The 19,013-nt window shown below is 38.9% G+C and overlaps 1 protein-coding gene and 1 pseudogene across 6 annotated transcripts in view; one reads left to right on the top strand and one right to left on the bottom strand.

The window, feature by feature from the left end:
- The window catches only part of EXOC6 (exocyst complex component 6), a 218,203-nt gene that overhangs the window by 150,568 nt on the left and 48,622 nt on the right, over positions 1-19,013 (top strand). The gene's annotated exons all lie outside the window — the stretch shown is intronic.
- LOC111552170 lies at positions 12,834-13,386 on the bottom strand (annotated as a pseudogene). Its single transcript, XR_002734569.2, has one exon. The product of XR_002734569.2 is annotated as a protein UXT pseudogene (transcript).

Raw genomic sequence — 19,013 nt, 5'->3', positions numbered from 1 at the left:
AAATTTATTGCTCAAAGATGGAAATCACTGTTTGATTAGACAAGTTCAGTTGTCTAAACCTTCCCTCTATTCTCTTACCTCTCTATGAAGGGCTAGCCGATTGATATTTAGAGAAAGGCCCAAACACCCTGGAATCTTTGCCTTGGTATCCTGCCATAGGATAGTTTCCACTTTCAGGTACTCCTTTGGGCAGAGTTACTAGAGGCTCCTTTTAAAACTCTGGTGTTTTCTTTAAGAGCTAGTCTCTTGAAAAAGACCAAGAAAGGTCCTGAGTATGAGCTATAACTCAAGGAAGCCTGGGGCCATTTGCAAGAGGGGTAAACCCTAGCCTAATGGGGGCTAAGATCCTGGCACTGTAGATATGAAAAGGAAGAGACCAGGACTCCAAAGACAAACCATAGAAGACAACTTGGATTCCTTTAAGATTTTGCCTATGGTTGGCTCTACTTCCTAATACTTCTGTATTACCTTAATCATTACTTCTTAATACAGTGACATGCATTTACTACTCATGGGACAAAAAAAAATGATTAAAAATGTTTGTGTTTATTTCACTGTTTCTGGTGTTCTCTTTTCCAAAAGACATCTTTTTACTTAAGTAGTATAGCATGGATAAAGAAGTATTTTTGGTGCAAAAGAACCATCCACCCCTCAACTTCTGACTTTCAGTGATTGATACATAAATCATGTTAAAAATGAAACTTAACTTTCTCTAATAAATATGTTAAAAGAATTTTAAAAATAAGTTTTCATCTTAAGTTTTTTTGTTTAAATCTGGAGAAAAGTAGTTCTTTAAAAATAGAAAGCTTATTCTCAATTTTAATGTAGTATGTATGCTTTCTGCATATTGGGGCAGGGAAGGGAGAAGAAAGAGAGATAAGAAGAAAAATCTGGCTAGGTAGTAGGAAGGCTAAAGTGCCTGGTAAGTCTGTGAAGAGAAAAGATCTGGATACCATGGGAATCAACTGGAATATGAAGAAGAGAAAAGGCGGGTAGTTCAGATGGGGACTAGAAGCTAAAAGATCATTGAGTTTCTTCACACACCTGTTAATAACATAGACATGCTCACACACTCCTTCATCTTGAAATCCTTTCTATAATAAACCTGCCAAGTAATTGTCCAGCCATTCCTTGAACATCCAATTTGGGAGATTAAATACTCTTCAGAAAATACATTTCCATACATCATTCTATCATAGTCTCTCACACTGAACTGAAACCACTTTCTAAATTTCTCTTAATAGACCTAGTTCTACCTTAGGGTTAGAGTCACTACCAGTCTATATTGTGTTTTTGTGCAAATTAGAAAAGGTGTTCTCAGTAAAAAGGAAAAAGCCCTCTAGAGTTGCCCCCTTTATCTGAATTAGAGAAAGTTTACTTATTCCCATCTGGACTTGGCCCCTACCAAGGCACATAGCTTATTAAATAAAACATTAGCTGGATTTAACTCTCCCCTTCCCATTTTTCTCCTTAATTGGGCACCTGTGTATAGCAAGCAGCCTGACAACTATATCTGAAGTTTGGCTTAGGGTCACACAGGAAAAAACAAATCCTTATCCACAAGCCAGTTACATGAAAACTGTCTTACAGCTCTCTGAATCTTCTGAAGGCCGGACATCAATAATTCCTTATTCTTATTCTTCTTATGTGATATAGTTTGAGATCCAAAAATCTTCTCTTAACAAAGTGTTTAACTATCTTCTCTTTGATATCTGATACCCCAGATTAAATATAGAGATAGTCAGGTGTACAGAACAAGTATAATTATGTAGCTTTGCTATCAAATACATTGTTTCATATTCTATAATTGATTAATAAAGCCAAAACTGTTAAACCTTTTTCAGTAGCTAGAATATACTTCCAAATCATTGAAGCTACAGGATTCTGTAATCTCTGTGTATTCTCCCCTCTTTTTTGGTGATTGCTAAGCTGTTTTTCTTATCCTATATATGTATGGTTGGTTTTTATTTTAGGATTTTAAGGTTATCCCTAATAAATGTTGAGATGTGTTCCGTAACTAGCCTATTGAGATCTTTTTATATCAAAAGTTAGTATCTGTGGATTTGTAATCATTCTTTCTACATATTTAACAACGTCATTAGCAAAGTATTGAACAAAACCTGTTATTCGTATCCTTAGATATAGAACATCAATATCCTGAGAGACAGTGCATCATCAAAATGTGGTCCCCAAATGAGCAGCAATAGCGTCATGTGGGAACTTGTTAGAAATGCAAATTCTTGGGCCCCATCTGCTGAATTGGGAACTCTGGGGATGGGGCCCAGCAGTTTGCTTGAGTAGACCCTCCAGTTGATTCTGTTGCATGATAAAGTTTGAGAACCACTGTATTACATGGACCTCTCCTTTGTATCTATTTAGGTCAATTATTCAGAACCTTATGGGTATCTTAAGATTTCTCAGCCAGTAGCTATTCCCCCGATTGAATCCAACTCACAGTTTGGCATCTTGCTCCATGTTATGAGCAGCTTCTGTCAGAAGCCTTGCTAGCATAAAGAGCTAATAATGGCCATTTAATTTTCCTTACCTACCAATCTGATTACCCTTTCAAAGAAGAAAATGACATTACTCGGATTTGTCACAAGTCCGTATTGACTCATAGTGATCACTTTCTCTTGAAGACTCTCAGAAATCTTTACTTAATAGCCTGTGATTGGTTCTCAGGATTAACATAAAATCCTGCTAGTCTGTGATATGCTAGTAAGAGAGCCATAGTCCAAGAAGTCCAGTAGCAGGGATCAGGAACTCAGATTGGAAGTCATGAGCCACCAAAGAAATGCTGGGCAACTCAGAAAAGGTGCTTAAATCATAAAATGCAAGCAATAGGAAGTGAGTTTCACTTACAAGATTGAAATATAAGCACCAACTATGACCATTATTCTGTGCTAGATTTTCCTTTATTTGATTTAATCAGAATGCAAATGTTTGTTTTCCCATTCTTGTTACTCTGTGAAAAACATCATACATGTATTTCCTCAGCCTCAGAATGTCAATCTGCAGGTAGAAACAAATAGCCCAGCTAGATGTAGTGGGGGAGGTGGAAGGGTGGAAATAATTCAGTTACTGACAAATTGTTCTGTACCATCGTTCAGCCATGTACTTTTTTTTTTTTTTCTGATGATGAAGAATAATTAGCAATGACCCATCTGTGTGCTCACTTGTTTTTTGAAACAATGTGTTGATGCTCTTTTTTTTTTTTTTTTTGGTATTCCTTGTGACGAGTGGCACACATACCAGTGAGGTAAATCAGCTTGAGCTAAAATTTCAGTCTGTAATTATGAAACAGAACTTTTTCCCCTGTTAAGTCAACTGCTTTATAGGAAGTTTCATTTGTGCAAATGTTTAACGAGAACCTATTATATATTTGTTATATACTGGGAAATCAAAGATAAACTTCAAAGATTTCATAGTCTGGCTGGGTAGGAGACAGATACATAACTGTAATAGAGCATAATTAATTATTTATAGAATATGTATTTTGTGTAGAGAGGGGGCAGTTAATTCTGTATGCCATGGGATTGAGAAGATTGCCTATAACAGAAGTAAAATTTGAGCTGGGTGTTAAGGGATGGATAAGATTTCACCAAAAGCAGGGAAGGGCATTCAGAACAGAGGGAATGAGATAGGCAAAAGCACTGTGATGAGACAATGTTTAGGGAATCTTCAAACAATCATATGTTGATGGACTACAAAGTGGAGCTTTTTAATTAGGACCATGACACGATTAAATCTGTGTCACAGAATGTTAACTCTTTTGTCATTTGGAAATTTGTACTGGAATGAGGGAGAGACTGAAAGCGGAAGATCTATTAAAAGACTATTGAACTCTTTCATGTGAAATATAAAAAGAGCTTAACCTTGGCCAGTGGGAATGAAGAGTATGGATTCCAGGCATTTTGGAGGAGGGAATACATAAAAAGAGTGAATGAGTAAAGGTATGATTTGATATGATTTAACCATCCAGGATAGATAGTTTAATTAAATTCAGCATAGAAGATTTGAAATTGCAGGTACCTTACAGAGTGCTATGCTCATAATAAAAGGTCTACAGATGTTTATTTATTGAATAAATGAACAAAGTAACAAATCAGGAACTCTCTGTAACCAACACTGGTCTCTTTTAGAGTTCTGCCTTTGTTGTCAGAAAGTTAAGACCCAGCCGATATTGCTGTATTTCAACTCAAGATCATTTAACTCCTTGATCTAAACAAAACTGATCATTATTTCTTTCATAAAAATTCTTCACATATTTGATGACTGAAGAATGACCTTTTAACTTTATCTTTTCTGAGCTATGCAGTTAATTTTTAAAATGTTTCCTTGTAGGATATTTTCATATGCCTTTTTGTAAATTTTCTTTTGATCTTTTCCTGTTTTTCTACTTTTTTAACCTATACTTGATGAAAGTGGATACAATGTCTAAGTTCAGGAATATAGAATTATATGAACTTACATAGAACTTTTCTTTTTTTAAGTGCTTTCAGATCAGTCTCAAGATGGTCTGAGTACATGTCAGGAAGTTGAGACCTTGCTTCCAGTCCTGGCTTTGCCTCTAACTTGAGCAAGGTGACTTGGATAAACCCTTCACCCATCAAGAGGCCTAAATTTTTCCCATAACACATGGAATTTGGAATTGATAATTTTTTCAAGATAACGTCCTCATTCTAAGATTCAAAGGCAGTTAAATGTTAAGACATTGAAGAGTGTGGGGCTTTGAAGTCCTGTATTAATTATTTCTTCATATCTATTATGTGCATGGCATTGAGGGAATACAGTGGTAAGCAAAACAGAAAAGGTCTTTACCCTCTTGGAGTTTAAGTCCAGTGGGGAAACAGTCATTAAATAACTTCGTTAGTAAATGTGACTATAAGTTGTTAAACTTTGTAAAAGTATATGGTATGAGAATACTAGGTAGGATTTATGTGTGAATGTAGAGGTTAACTTTTGGTTAATTTGACCATAACCATAATACTAGTATAACTGCATGTTTGGAGACAGTCAGGAAGATACCCAGGAATACATACTTGGAAATTGCAAAAATAGCTCACTCTGAAAGCTACATTGAACTTTTGATCTTAGTATAAATTTGTGTAAGTTCAAGATAAATGTCTTCTTATTTGAAGGAGCATTTGCCAAGGTATGAGAATGATATTCTGAATCAGTGTATGTACTTTGTTTTATATTTATTAAATACTTATTATATATTTGATTCCGATATAGGTACCTTATAGATATAACCATATAGAAGAAAAGATTAATATGTTTTCTAGACAAGTTCTTACAAAGGTATCGCAGAAATTCTTCATATTACTAACAAAATGCAGACTATTTCCAAAGCATCAGGCAATCAGAAAGATTCTGTTTTATATTTTAAGAATCCAGAGTAGGTCTAGAATATACTTTTTAATTCATTCTACCCAAATATCTAAGTTAGGTTATCAGCTCCTAAGGGTTTAACATCTGAAATCTGTAGATATTAGAAAAGGCATTAGAATAGCTCCAGTTTAAAGAGTGCTGGCACCTATTTCAAAGGTGAGTTATTGAGGAGTAGGTAAGTTTCTTAATGTGAAAGCCTTGGTCTTTCTTCATTTTTGGATAAAAACTTAACCTGCTGGGAACGATGGCTCATGTCTGTCATCCCAACACTTTGGGAGGTCAAGACTGGAGAATTGCTTGAGCCTGGGGGTTCGAGACCAGCCTGGACAAAACAGGGAGATTTCATCTCTGCAAAAAAATTAAAAATTAGTCAGATGTGATGGTGCACACATGTAGTCCCAGCCACTCAGGAGGCTGAGGTGGGAGAATTGCTTGAGCCTGGAAGGTCAAGGCTGCAGTGAGCCATGATCATGCCACTGTACTCCAGCCTGAGTGACAGAGTGAGACTCTGTCTCAAAAACAAAACAAAACAAGAAAGCTTGACTAAAAAAGAAAAAGAAAAAGAAAAGAATGCTTTGTATGGAGTTTTAGTGGCTATGACCTCTAATTGTAGCCTTGAAAAAGGCCTGTGCCCCGTAATAAAAGTATTAAGGCCAAATCATTTGGATGGTAAGAGAAGAATATTTCAGTGCCTTTTTAAAAAGTAAGCTGGATGCTGTTACACTGTTTGGATACCTGAGTTTGTTCCTGGTTTGGATACCTGAATTTGATACCTAAGCTATCTGATGAAGGATACTCTGCCCAGGTTTAATTCCAAGAAATGGAGAAAACTAGATATTACTTTATATAAAAATGAGGTGATGAAGGTAGAGTAACAATTGGTCCTTGAGGTTTGCATCCCACTGTTGCTAACCGCTTATAACAGAAAATACATCTAAAAGCCAAGAATCCTAACTCTCCTGATTCCCAGGCATAAGTTATTCACTACCAGAAAAACCACTAGATGGTGCTCTTAGTCATTCCTTCTAATGACACAGCTGGTCCACACGGGGTACTTTGCCTAATAACAAAGTTTGTTAAACAAAACTTGAGTTCTTACTAGCTACTTTAATCTTAAGATGTAGATAGAAATGGAATTACAAGAAGTTATCTTCAAATAGAATGAATATTGGCCTTCATATTCAGCCATTTATTTAGTTACAGAATTATTCCATTTTATATGCACCTGTGTGGTCATTTGCAAGCAAGGTCTTAAAACTGTAGCCTAACCTCCTTACCCTTTCTTTCAATCTTTTGTGAAGCTTCTGGTGTATTCACTCTTATGATCCATGGGCCCTTTTTCTCCCCCACCCCCTTTGCCCCCTGACAATTCTACCTACCTTGTATGGATGTTTTCTATATCTACATTGTAAACAGTCTACATTCTCTGCCTTATGATAAAGATAACTGTCTGCCTAGAACAAGATTTTTCAAGAACTTCTGAGTTTAATTCCCTCTGAGTTTAATTTCAGAGTAGGTTTTGTATTTTCTAGTCAGGATAAATATTTATGGCCTGACATCTTGGCAATTTTCCTTCCCCCCTCGTACCAAACCCTTTACCTTTTGCATAGATCCTGAGAGGAAGGGCCTGTTTTCCTACTTAAAAAAAATTTTTTTTGTTATATATACAGATAATTCATGTTTTGCCTACAGATATTCTTTGTTCTCTTAAAACTTCATAGATTACCAGCTGGGCGGAATGGCTCACACCTGTAATCCCAGCACTTTGGGAGGCCGAGGTGGGTGGGTCACCTGAGGTCAGGAGTTCGAGACCAGCCTGGCCAACACGATGAAACCCCGTCTCTATTAAAAATACAAAAAAAAGTAGCCGGTTGTGGTGGCACATGCCTGTAATCCCAGCTACTCAGGAGGCTGAGGCAGGAGAATTGCTTGAACCCAGGAGACGGAGGTTGCAGTGAGCCAAGATCATACCACTGCATTCCAGGCTGGGCAACAGAGCGAGACTCCATCTCAAAAACAAACAAACAAACAAACAAAACCAACCCCCCCCCCCCCCAAAAACAGGAAAAACAACTTCATAGATTGCCAATTTGGAAGATACTTTTGTCATAATCACAGCTTACCCTGCATACATTATTTTTTGTTTCCACTTTCATCTAAATTGATTCAAACTAGTCTTCTTCCAAGTTAGGCTGATATAGCAGTTTTATTCTATTGTTATAATATACCTTCCCGACAAGATCAGACACCTCCTTCTCTAAGAATATTTGAAAACTTGGAATCAGGCCAGGTGCGGTGGCTAATGCATGTAATTCAGCACGTTGAGAGGCCAAGGTGGGCAGATCACCTGAGGTCAGGAGTTTGATACTAACCTGGGCAACATGGCGAAACTCCTTCTCTACTAAAAATACAAAATTAGCGGGGCCTGGAGGCATATGCCTGTAATCAAAGCTACTCAGGAGGCTGAGGCAGGAGAATCTCGCTTGAACCTGGGAGGTGGGGGTTGCAGTGAGTCGAAATTGTGCCATTGCACTCCAGCCTGGTCAACAGAGTGAGACTCTGTCTCAAAAAAAAAAAAAAAAAAAAGAAAAGAAAACTTGAAATCATTTATTATCATTACAGAAAATAAGAGGAAATGAATATCCTGAAATTATTTTGTTTATTAAAAAGGAAATAGCCAAATTGGAGGCGTTAAGAGAAAAAACCAAAGATTTGGAATCTCTTAAAAAAGAAAACTTTATAGAGTCTGGAAATGATTTTTACAAATCTTACTGGGTAACCAGGATCAATGTTTTTTAAAAATACCCTTAAAAGCATGGCTAAATGACAAAAACAAAGACACCATAATAGAGGGAAGTGGGTGTTATTGTTTTTAAAATTTTAACGATAGTCCAAGGGAGGAGAATTAGGAATCCCCAAAATATGACAAATTATATACAAAATGAGAATCTGGATGAGCCAAAAAGTAATTTGATGATAGTACTTCAAGAGATTTCAAAAATTAGTCATCAATTCTTTAAAAATTTAAAAGATTAAAATTGACCCCATGAATCATTGGGACCATAGACGATATTAGCAGAAATGATTTATATTGCTATTTATTCATTCAACACACATTTATTGACTATTTCCTAGGTGACAGGCATCATGTATGTAACTCCTTCCCAGGAACTTCTTGTTTAGTGGAAGAGCTTATGATTTAGTTTTTGTTGAAGAAACTATTAGGAGTATTCTCACCCACCCTTAATTACTTTTATATAAATACACTAAGTATATACAGTTATGTTCTTGATTTGCACTGTTAAATAAACACATATGGCTAGGAAATTTAAATTAAGCTGGATGCAGTGCCTCATACCTGTAATCTCAGCACTTTGAGAGGCCAAGACAAGAGGATTGCTTGAGGCCAGGAGTTTGAGACTGGCCTAGGCAACATAGTATCCCTATCTCTACAAAAAATAAAAAAAATTAACCAGACATGATGGTACCTGTAGTCCCAGCTACTCAGGAGGCTGACACGGGAGGATTGCTTGAGCCCAGGAGGTTGAGGGAGGCTGCAGTGAGCTGTGATGGCACCATTGACACTCCAGTCTGGGCAACAGAGTGAGACCCTGTCTCAAAAAAAATTAAAACCAAAAATTAAGTTTAGCATGGACATTACATTTCATTATTGCAGAATGTTCTCTTGGACAGCATCATTCTAAATCTAATCAACAAGCTAGATAATATATCAATATCCAATACTGGGTGGCATTCCCTTAGCATTTATTTATTTATGGTTCTGTTTTTCTTCATTCATTTAAGAAACTTTCATTGAATACTCATTATGAGTCAGGCATTGTGCTAGGTGATAAGAGTGTAGAAGTGAAAGTACTGTCCCTGCTCTCAGGGAGTTCATGGTTTAGTGGGAAGACCCAGACAGATAAACAGTTAGAAGGCAGCAAAGTGAGTGCTGAAGTTAAACTGTGCACAGAAAGTTGCAGTGAGAACATGCAGAAAGAACATGACCCAACCTGCAGGGATAATGGAAGTCTTCCCAAGGAAGACGATGATTGAAGGATAAATAAGAGTTTACCCAGATGGAAAATAAGAAGAGGAAGGATGCTCTAGGCAGAGGGATCAAAGCATCATGGAAAGAGAGTGGCATATGCATGGAAGTACAGGTAGTTTGGTGTGGTATAGAAACTGAGGTGCCCCTAGGGAAATGATGAGATGAGGCTGGCAGATAGACAAAGGCTAGATTGCAAAGGACCTTAGCCTTATTTTATTTTAAGATGATGGGAAACTATTGAAGGATGTTAAACTGTGAAGTGGCACAAGTTACATCTACGTAAATCTTACTGGGATAAGTGGATGGAGAAGTTGCACCAGAAGCAGGGAGGTGTATTTTAGTAATCCAAGCAAGAAATGATGTTAGTTTGTACTCAGGTAGAAACAAATTCAGACTCGAGATATTTTGGGAAGTAGAAACAAAAGGATTGACTGCATTTGATTTTTAAAGAAATAAAGGGAAAAATACGAAGCTATGAATCAATAGCATATCATTACGAATGTCCTCTGTGCCAGATGATTATCAGGTCAATAAATTGCCTTCTACCCCTAAAAATTTTTGAGAAAAAGCCCTGAGTGTTATAATCTAGTGAATTTCACTTCCCTATTGGTTAGATTCTTATGAGAGATGTGATAAAAGATGAGAGACTGAATACTTAATCAGATTCTGGATTAATGGAGTAAATGCCAGGAAATCTGAATTAGTTATGTAATCCTGGGCAAGTCACTTTCCTTTTAATTTTTCTGCCTTATAAAATGAAGGACTCAGCTAGGCACAGTGGCTCACGCCTGTAATCACAGCACTTTGGAAGGCCAAGGCGAATCACTTGAAGTCAGAAGTTGGAGACCAGCCTGGCCAACATGGTGAAACCCTGTCTCTACTAAAAATGTAAAAATTAGCCAGGCGTGGTGGCGTACATCTGTAATCCCAGCTACTTGGGAGGCTGAGGCACGAGAAGCGCTTGAACCTGGGAGAAGGAGGTTGTAGTGAGCCAAGATCGTGCCACTGCACTCCAGCCTGGGTGACAGAGCAAGACTCCATCTCAAAAAATTAAAAAGTCTCGGCAACTTTTAAACTGAGTCCTTAGGGGACTGTTGGATGTGTTTCAAAGAGGTTGTCTCTTTCAGTTGCAAGATTTTATGATTCATCATCTGCATGCCCTATTTACTAACATAAATTATTGTGATGCTCAGAGCAGATGGTGTGTGAGAAAGTGCTTAGTAAACTATAAAGTGTTATATAAATTTATAGTACCATTAATTTTGACATTGAGCTCTTTGGTTTACTGCCAAGCCATTGGGTCTTAAACTATAGTATCTTAAACAAGAACCTAGGGAAAAGAAAAATTATTTTAAGATTATTTTTAATGTAGAAAAATTCTGAGCATTAAATAGATAATAACTGTATGTCTAATTGAAATTGAGCTTATTTTTGTGCCTGATAAAATGAATCTCCCTGCATCATAGAAAGTCTTTATTTATGAGTGTGTGTGTATCTGTCCATGGTGGTGGTAGAAGCTATGGTAACATTTACAGCCTTGGTTGAGAACCACTAGGGATTTATGGTAAACGGTTACAGACAGTAGCCTGAGACTGTGGCAAAAAAAAAAAAAAAAAAAAAAAACAAACCAATAAAATGCTGGATGGTCTTGAGTTTTTTTTTTTTTTTTAAAGACAAGATATCACTTTGTCACCCAGGCTGGAGTGCAGTGGTATGATCATGGCTCACTGCAGCCTCAACCTCCTGGGCTCAAGTGATCCTCCTGCCCCAGCCACCCCAGTAGGTGGAACTACTACTACAGGTGCATACCACCATGCCTGGCTAATTTTAATTTTTTTTTTTTTTTTGTAGAGATGGGGTCTTGCCATGTTTCCCAGGCTGGTCTTAAACTCCTGGCTTTGAGCCATCCTCCAACCTTGGCCTCCCAAAATGCTAGGATTTATAGGCATGAACCACCATGCCCAGCCAAAAAAAGTATTTTTTTAAAGTTAGAAAACACCTTTACTTTTAACACCTTTTTTGATTATAATATAAAAGGCTAACATAAACTAATAATGTATTTTACAATGTAATATAAAAGGTATTATAATTTTGCTTATCGTTTTTCAGTTAAGATGTAATGATACTAGAGAAAGGCAACTCAGCTACCTGTAGGGCATAGTAGCAGGTAATGGCAATACTGCTGTATGAAAGTATACGACTTTTCATTGTATAAAAAGACAGTGATATGAATAAATTGTACTAAATACTGAAAAATGTGGCTAGATTTGGTCACTAAATTTTGGTTTTCAAAAAAAAAGGGGTCTGAGAATGGTGAATTTAGTCACTTATCTAATGACCATAACCTAGCAGAGAACTAAGAACAAAGGGAGAAAAGTGGTGCATCTCTGAGTAACCCTGAGTAACCAAAAGGTTACTCATTCTCAAAAGGTACATATGCTCCAAGGTATGTATATAAAACCTATTAACCTTACTAGTAGGAGAGGCCCTTGCTTAGCTTGTATTTGCTCTTACTTTAGACATAATTCTAGTAATTGATTAGCTGGCTTACCCGCTCAAGAATAGTAAAGATAAAATTAATAAGAGAGATGAGGGAGAGAGTAGGGAGTAAGAATTCATGTTAAAACTACCAGGGAGAAGGCAGAAAAATTAGAAAAGCTAGACATGAGAACTCAAATAGCACAGCTTTTTAATAGAACAACAAAAAAAAGCTCTAACTTCCATAACAACCCCTGGGAATTTTACTTTATAGAACAAAATGTATTCTTAATGATGACTCACAGGATTAATGATACATTTTAGAATTTTGTAAAAAATGCTTAAGATTAAAAAAAAATTCTGATGCTTAAAGCAAAAATTATATGACAGCAACAGAAACTTATTTTGAACTCAGCATTCCCCAGAGATGCCAGATAAATTAAGCTGTGCAAATTTTCTTATATTTATTGTTTTTAATTGTTGATTTTGAGCCTTTCTAAACTATATTTCACACAGAATACACAAAATTTAAGAATTGCTTTTGTTATCCCAAGAACTATATAGGCTGAAATTTAAATAGCTTCCAAAATTCTAGCTCAGATAAATTCACAAATGGAACGTCTATAATGTTCTCTTAAAAAATTAGACTCTCCAGCACTTTGGGAGGCCAAGACAAGGGTATTGCTTTATTTAGGCCAGGAGTTCAAGCCCAGCCTGTGCCACATAGCAATAACCTATCTCTACAAAAAAAAAGAAAAAAAGAAAAAAAAATTGCATTAGCCGAGTGTGGAGATGCATGCCTGTAGTCCCAGCTACTTGGGAGGCTGATTGCTTGAGCCCAGGAGTTCGAGGTATCAGTGAGTTGTAATCATGCCACTGCAGCCTGGGTGACAGATCGAGACCCTGCCTCTTTTTTTCTTTCCAAAGGCATTCAGGCTCTTTAATGTCTGAGGATGGGGGGAAGAAGTCAATGGTGAGGCTTCTCTGGGAAATTCTGCAGGCCTTGTAGTTCTCTAAGCCCCTCTAGCAACATGTGGATATGGGTTTGATATTCATGGAGTCCTTGGTGAGGCTGTTGCTGAGCTCTGTGAAGAGAGAGCTCTTACGATCAATGAACTTGAGAGCTTCTGCCATTGTCAACTCCAGGAAAAAACCATATCCCAGGGCCACATAGATGCGTCAAGTATCTGGGAACACTGTGTCAAGGAAGAAGTTACAGCCCAATCCACCTACATATATAACTCCGAGTGCTTAGCTTCTTGGAGTCGCTCAATGACATTTCTCAGTTGAAGGTATTTGGCCAGCTGCTCATATACCTTGTCTCGATGGTCCAGCACCTTTGGCAAGTCCCGCTGCAGCACATCACTGATGAAGGTCTCGTAGCGCAGTACTTTCTCCCCCGTGGCCTCCACCGCCTGCCGCTTGGGGGGCGTCGCCATGATGGGCTCCTCAGGGCGGCCAGCAATAAGCGACCCTGTCTCTTAAAAAAAAAAAAAGTGGGGGGGCGGAGCAAGATGGCCGAATAGGAACAGCTCCAGTCTCCAACTCCCAGCGCCAGCGACACAGAAGACCGGTGATTTCTGCATTTTCAACTGAGATACTGGGGTCATCTCACTAGGGAGTGCCGGACAATCGGTGCTGGTCAGCTGCTGCAGCCCGACCAGCGAGAGCTGAAGCAGGGCGAGGCATCGCCTCACCTGGGAAGCGCAAGGGGGAAGGGAATCCCTTTTCCTAGCCTGGGGAACTGAGACACACAACACCTGGAAAATTGGGTAACTCCCACCCCAATACTGCGCTGTAAGCAAATGGGCACACCAGGAGAATATACCCCACACCTGGCCGGGAGGGTCCCACGCCCACGGAGCCTCCCTCCTTGCTAACACAGCAGTCTGCGGCGACCTAACCGCAAGGCAGCAGCGAGGCTGGGGGAGGGGCGCCTGCCATTGCTGAGGCTTAAGTAGGTAAACAAAGCCGCTGGGAAGCTCGAACTGGGTGGAGCTCACAGCAGCTCAAGGAAACCTGCCTGTCTCTGTAGACTCCGCCTCTGGGGACAGGGCACAGCTAAAAAATAACGGGAAGCAGCAGAGGCCTGTGCAGACACGAACGACTCTGTCTGACAGCTTTGAAGAGAGCAGTGGATCTCCCAACACGGAGGTTGAGATCTGAGAAGGGACAGACTGCCTGCTCAAGTGAGTCCCTGACCCCTGAGTAGCCTAACTGGGAGACATCCCCCACTAGGGGCAGTCTGACACCCCACACCTCACAGGGTGGAGTACACCCCTGAGAGGAAGCTTCCAAAGTAAGAATCAGACAGGTACACTCGCTGTTCAGCAATATTCTATCTTCTGCAACCTCTGCTGCTGATACCCAGGCAAACAGGGTCTGGAGTGGACCTCAAGCAATCTCCAACACAACTGCAGCCAAGGGTCCTGACTGTTAGAAGGAAAACTATCAAACAGGAAGGACACCCACACCAAAACCCCATCAGTACGTCACCATCATCAAAGACCAGAGGCAGATAAAACCACGAAGATGGGGAAGAAGCAGGGCAGAACAGCTGGAAATTCAAAAAATAAGAGCACATCTCCCCCTGCAAAGGAGTGCAGCTCATCGCCAGCAACGGATCAAAGCTGGTCAGAGAATGACTTTGACGAAATGAGAGAAGAAGGCTTCAGTCCATCAAACGTCTCAGAGCTAAAGGAGGAATTACGTACCCAGCGCAAAGAAACTAAAAATCTTGAAAAAAGAGTGGAAGAATTGACAGCTAGACTAAGTAATACAGAGAAGGTCATAAACGAAATGAAAGAGATGAAAACCATGACACGAGAAATACGTGACAAATGCACGAGCTTCAGTAACTGACTCGATCAACTGGAAGAAAGAGTATCAGCGATTGAGGATCAAATGAATGAAATGAAGCGAGAAGAGAAACCAAAAGAAAAAAGAAGAAAAAGAAATGAACAAAGCCTGCAAGAAGTATGGGATTATGTAAAAAGACCAAATCTACGTCTGATTGGGGTGCCTGAAAGTGAGGGGGAGAATGGAAACAAGTTGGAAAACACTCTAAAGGATATCATCCAGGAGAACTTCCCCAACCTAGTAGGGCAGGCCAACATTCAAATTCAGGAAATACAGAGAATGCCACAAAGATACTCCTCCAGAAGAGCAACTCCAAGACACATAATTGCCAGATTCACCAAAGTTGAAATGAAGGAGAAAATCTTAAGGGCAGCCAGAGAGAAAGGTCGGGTTACCCACAAAGGGAAGCCCATCAGACTAACAGCAGATCTCTCAGCAGAAACTCTACAAGCCAGAAGAGAGTGGGGCCAATATTCAACGTTCTTAAAGAAAAGAATTTTCAACCCAGAATTTCATATCCAGCCAAACTAAGTTTCATAAGTGAAGGAGAAATAAAATCCTTTACAGATAAGCAAATGCTTAGAGATTTTGTCACCACCAGGCCTGCCTTACAAGAGACCCTGAAGGAAGCCCTAAACATGGAAAGGAACAACCAGTACCAGCCATTGCAAAAACATGCCAAAATGTAAAGACCATCGAGGCTAGGAAGAAACTGCATCAACTAATGAGCAAAATAACCAATTAATATCATAATGGCAGGATCAAGTTCACACATAACAATATTAACCTTAAATGTAAATGGACTAAATGCTCCAATTAAAAGACACAGACTGGCAAACTGGATAAAGAGTCAAGACCCATCAGTCTGCTGTATTCAGGGGACCCATCTCAAATGCAGAGACATACATAGGCTCAAAATAAAGGGATGGAGGAAGATCTACCAAGCAAATGGAGAACAAAAAAAAGCAGGGGTTGCAATCCTAGTCTCTGATAAAACAGACTTTAAACCATCAAAGATCAAAAGAGACAAAGAAGGCCATTACATAATGGTAAAGGGATCAATTCAACAGGAAGAGCTATCCTAAATATATATGCACCCAATACAGGAGCACCCAGATTCATAAAGCAAGTCCTTAGAGACTTACAAAGAGACTTAGACTCCCACACAATAATAATGGGAGACTTCAACACTCCACTGTCAACATTAGACAGATCAACGAGACAGAAAGTTAACAAGGATATCCAGGAATTGAACTCATCTCTGCACCAAGCGGACCTAATAGACATCTATAGAACTCTCCACCCCAAATCAACAGAATATACATTCTTGTCAGCACCACATCGCACTTATTCCAAAATTGACCACATAATTGGAAGTAAAGCACTCCTCAGCAAATGTAAAAGAACAGAAATTATAACAACCTGTCTCTCAGACCACAGTGCAATCAAACTAGAACTCAGGACTAAGAAACTCAATCAAAACCACTCAACTACATGGAAACTGAACAACCTGCTCCTGAATGACTACTGGGTACATAACGAAATGAAAGCAGAAATAAAGATGTTCTTTGAAACCAATGAGAACAAAGATACAACATACCAAAATCTCTGGGACACATTTAAAGCAGTGTGTAGAGGGAAATTTATAGCACTAAATGCCCACAAGAGAAAGCAGGAAAGATCTAAAATTGACACTCTAAAATCACAATTAAAAGAACTAGAGAGGCAAGAGCAAACACACTCAAAAGCTAGCAGAAGGCAAGAAATAACTAAGATCAGAGCAGAACTGAAGGAGATAGAGACACAAAAATCCCTCCAAAAAATAAATCAGTGAATCCAGGAGTTGGCTTTTTGAAAAGATCAACAAAATTGACAGACCACTAGCAAGACTAATAAAGAAGAAAAGAGAGAGGAATCAAATAGACGCAATAAAAAATGATAAAGGGGATATCACCACCGACCCCACAGAAATACAAACTACCATCAAAGAATACTATAAACACCTCTACGCAAATCAACTAGAAAATCTAGAAGAAATGGATAATTTCCTGGACACCTACACTCTCCCAAGACTAAACCAGGAAGAAATTGAATCCCTGAATAGACCAATAGCAGGCTCCGAAATTGAGGCAACAATTAATAGCCTACCCACCAAAAAAAGCCCAGGACCAGATGGATTCACAGCTGAATTCTACCAGAGGTACAAGGAGGAGCTGGTACCATTCCTTCTGAAACTATTCCAATCAATAGAAAAAGAGGGAATCCTCCCTAACTCATTTTATGAGGCCAGCATCATCCTGATACCAAAGCCTGGCAGAGACACAACAAAAAAAGAGAATTTTAGACCAATCTCCCTGATGAACATCGATGCAAAAATCCTCAATAAAATACTGGCAAACCGGATTCAGCAGCACATCGAAAAGCTTATCCACCATGATCAAGTGGGCTTCATCCCTGGGATGCAAGGCTGGTTCAACATTCGCAAATCAATAAACGTAATCCGGCATATAAACGGAACCAAAGACAAGAACCACATGATTATCTCAATAGATGCAGAAAAGGCTTTTGACAAAATTCAACAGCCCTTCATGCTAAAAACGCTCAATAAATTCGGTATTGATGGAACGTACCTCAAAATAATAAGAGCTATTTATGACAAACCCACAGCTAATATCATACTGAATGGGCAAAAACTGGAAAAATTCCCTTTGAAAACTGGCACAAGACAGGGATGCCCTCTCTCACCACTCCTATTCAACATAGTGTTGGAAGTTCTGGCTAGGGCAATCAGGCAAGAGAAATAAATCAAGGGTATTCAGTTAGGAAAAGAAGAAGTCAAATTGTCCCTGTTTGCAGATGACATGATTGTATATTTAGAAAACCCCATCGTCTCAGCCCAAAATCTCCTTAAGCTGATAAGCAACTTCAGCAAAGTCTCAGGATACAAAATTAATGTGCAAAAATCACAAGCATTCTTATACACCAGTAACAGACAAGCAGAGAGCCAAATCAGGAATGAACTTCCATTCACAATTGCTTCAAAGAGAATAAAATACCTAGGAATCCAACTTACAAGGGATGTAAAGGACCTCTTCAAGGAGAACTACAAACCACTGCTCAGTGAAATCAAAGAGGACACAAACAAATGGAAGAACATACCATGCTCATGGATAGGAAGAATCAATATCGTGAAAATGGCCATACTGCCCAAGGTTATTTATAGATTCAATGCCATCCCCATCAAGCTACCAATGAGTTTCTTCACAGAATTGGAAAAACCTGCTTTAAAGTTCATATGGAACCAAAAAAGAGCCCGCATTGCCAAGACAATCCTAAGTCAAAAGGACAAAGCCGGAGGCGTCATGCTACCTGACTCAAACTATACTACAAGGCTACAGTAACCAAAACAGCATGGTACTGGTACCAAAACAGAGATATAGACCAATGGAACAGAACAGAGTCCTCAGAAATAATACCACACATCTACAGCCATCTGATCTTTGAGAAACCTGAGAGAAACAAGAAATGGGGAAAGGATTCCCTATTTAATAAATGGTGCTGGGAAAATTGGCTAGCCATAAGTAGAAAGCTGAAACTGGATCCTTTCCTTACTCCTTATACGAAGATTAATTCAAGATGGATTAGAGACTTAAATGTTAGACCTAATACCATAAAAACCCTAGAAGAAAACCTAGGTAGTACCATTCAGGACATAGGCATGGGCAAGGACTTCATGTCTAAAACACCAAAAGCAATGGCAGCAAAAGCCAAAATTGACAAATGGGATCTCATTAAACTAAAGAGCTTCTGCACAGCAAAAGAAACTACCATCAGAGTGAACAGGCAACCTACAGAATGGGAGAAAATTTTTCAATCTACTCATCTGACAAAGGGCTAATATCCAGAATCTACAAAGAACTCAAACAAATATACAAGAAAAGAACAAACAACCCCATCAAAAAGTGGGCAAAGGATATGAACAGACATTTCTCAAAAGAAGACATTCATACAGCCAACAGACACATGAAAAAATGCTCATCATCACTGGCCATCAGAGAAATGCAAATCAAAACCACAATGAGATACCATCTCACACCAGTTAGAATGGCAATCATTAAAAAATCAGGAAACAACAGGTGCTGGAGAGGATGTGGAGAAATAGGAACACTTTTACACTGTTGGTGGGATTGTAAACTAGTTCAACCATTATGGAAAACAGTATGGCGATTCC

Source organism: Piliocolobus tephrosceles, chromosome 9, assembly GCF_002776525.5.
Source record: "Piliocolobus tephrosceles isolate RC106 chromosome 9, ASM277652v3, whole genome shotgun sequence".
NCBI lineage: Eukaryota > Metazoa > Chordata > Mammalia > Primates > Cercopithecidae > Piliocolobus > Piliocolobus tephrosceles.
This window is presented reverse-complemented; position numbering and strand designations above follow the sequence as displayed.